The sequence below is a fragment of the Saccostrea cucullata genome, unplaced genomic scaffold, assembly GCF_032062105.1.
Source record: "Saccostrea cucullata isolate Sc308-1 unplaced genomic scaffold, CSIRO_AGI_Scuc_v1 ctg3127, whole genome shotgun sequence".
Classification (NCBI taxonomy): Eukaryota; Metazoa; Mollusca; class Bivalvia; order Ostreida; family Ostreidae; genus Saccostrea; species Saccostrea cuccullata.
The window spans coordinates 1-2,691 of NW_026933869.1; the positions used below are offsets into that span (position 1 = coordinate 1).

The following is a 2,691-nucleotide window of genomic DNA, read 5'->3' on the forward strand; positions in this document are numbered from 1 at the left end:
AGCCCCTAATTTGAAGGGTCAGCCCTATTTTTTTGACATCAAATGAAAGGTCTTGCGATGTTGCACATTTTGTCTTCAATATGCTTTAACAAATTATGAACAGGTGTGAAGATATGAGACAAAATGTGTCAAATTTTGTGAGATATTTCTGAGACATTTTTTCGGCCCTACCGAACTCCGCTGCCTTTTGCGCTAGAAAGATTTGGAGACCCAATTACAACTCACCAAACCTTCCTCTATTTTCCCTGAAAATCTTAAGTCGTTTCGGAGGAGTTTCCCGGACAAGGCGACCCTCTGAAAATCAAAAAACCGTCCATATCTCACGACCGGAAGTGAGATAATCAAAAAGGCAAAAAACCTATCAAGATCAATTGAATATCTTTCAGATCTGAAAGTTTGGTTTAAATCGGACGAGCCATCTCTGAGAAATCGCTTGCACAAAATCGGTTGGAAGAATAATAATAATAATAATAACTAGAAACGATCTCGTTGCGAGCAACGAGTAGGTCTTCCGTCCGATTCCGAAAAATAACCCATAAAATCGAGCTGAAAATGGATTAAACATATTTTGGACACATTGGGAATTGAAACGGGTCACGAGCGTGAAAATCCAATACGCTTATCGATTACGCTATTGAACAACTACTCTTACTTCACTTGTATGTACATATAATTCTGCAACAGTTAATCTGTCTTGGAATTATGAAAGAAGGGTCACTATTCATAATTTCGCGCCAAACGCAACGAGTAAATCTTAGCGAATTTCTCTTGGAATGTTCATTTAAGGTAGAGACCGATAGCAATCACGTGATAGAAAGAATTCGCATATTTGCACGTGCTTTTTTTCCGGATTCCGGAACGCCGTCAAATAAAAGTCTCCATTTACACATTATTGTCTATGCTACAAGATGGCCGACGAAGCGATCGAGGTATTTCCTCGACTTAAAAGACAAAGTTACCATACGTATTAAATCTTTACGGTTCTCGAAATTGAAGCATCTTCATGAGAATCAAAATAGAAGTGAGACTGAAGCCGAACATGAACATAATTTTGGTGAAACTACTCCTTGTCCAGTGTCCATTGCAGCACCACGTGGGTACACCGGTATCGATCTGTGCCTGATGTTGTTTTCTGTATAGACATTTTAAAGACCATGACCCTACAGATGTTAATTGGGATGACGGAAGAAGTAAATTTTTGCAGAACAGATTTTTTGTATGTCCGTGTCAGATACATAAGGTGAATATTTACGACTTATAGTATATCGATCATGACTATGGTGCTTGTTTGTTTACGCATAGGTCTGGTACAACCAGTATATTTAGCTTCAATTACCAATAACCTTCATAGATTTTTTTCCTTCCTAAAGTAGTTTTATTTAGCTAAAATTTAAAACTTATTGCATGACCAGACTGTAGTTTCTAGAATAGAAGAACAAAACCGGACATTTCTGGTGTCAGAACATGATAAAGGCCGGATTGGTAAAAAAATGTAATGTAATCATACTTATCTGTGCCTAACACACGAGGTGGAGTTTAGTTACTCAGATCAAAAAATGGAAAAACATATTTTTCTTAAATTGTTCAAATGCAGAAATGTATAAACTTTCTCTGCTTTGGATGGCAGATGCTTTTTAATTATTAGGCCTATAACCCCTTTTATAAATGATAGTGGACATTTACTTGCAAATCTTTTGTCTTTTTGAAATAACAAGCAAATTGTAAAAAGTTGCATTGAAAAAAAAGAAACAACTTTAGGATCAAGTGACAAAAAATAGGGTCAGTCGGGTAGCAGGAAAAAAGACTATTTTTTTAGCCTTATGTAATATTTATGTACCTGTAATAAATTTATGTATGTGTTTTATGCTCAAAAGGGCCCTGATTATAAACAAATATCATATTCATAGATTATAAAAGAAATATTTAATACTACAGGTGAAGCAAGCTATGAACTAGACAGTGTAGTTAGCTTTCTCTGCTGAAATAATGTGACCAAATCAAGTGTCACCTGGAAAGAGGAATGTCAAGGGTGCTTTTTACATTAACTCCAAAATAGCCATTGGTTTGTATTTTTTCTTTCAATTTACTTTTGCACATGTATCAGGGAAAATCCGGAAGTTTTTTTTCAAGGGGGTGGTAAAAAGGAGGTGTTTTATAATACATGTATTAAAAATTTAAATTTATGATTTTTAGTCCTTGTATTTTTAATTTAAACACCATAATGTACAAACTTACAGTATTATTGTATACATATAGAAGCATTTTCTTAAGTCAATAATTTCTCAAAGATCATATTAATATTTCAGGAAAGTTCAAGCCAGATCTGCTACACCAGAAGTGGCATACTTGTGTGTCAGGAAACGAGGAACATGTATGGCTAGACTGAGAATCTAACCGGGGATCCCTGCATCACTACTTACATATAGGTGTTCTATTGACTTAAATACATGTATGGTTAAATATTTGTGTATAAACATATAAAAAGTCATGTTATAAATTGAATTCAAAACTGAATAACCAAAAAGACTGTAAAATGTAAAGATGTTTTCTAACTTGACTGAAATTGTTTCAACTAAAGCACCAAAGAATTGGTATGATAATATGAAGAAGTCAGTTTTGTTAAAAAACTTGTAATTGACATGTTCTTTTAATATTGACCTCTTCACATTATCATAGCTAAATTTGCAAAAT

The 2,691-nt window shown here is 34.2% G+C and overlaps 1 long non-coding RNA gene across 1 annotated transcript; it reads left to right on the top strand.

Annotated features, from left to right (window-relative positions):
* Positions 1-777: 777 nt before the first annotated feature.
* Positions 778-2,418, top strand: LOC134239522 (uncharacterized). Its single transcript, XR_009986238.1, has 3 exons — positions 778-1,240; positions 1,936-2,062; positions 2,307-2,418. It is a non-coding gene; the product is annotated as an uncharacterized LOC134239522 (long non-coding RNA).
* Positions 2,419-2,691: the final 273 nt, after the last annotated feature.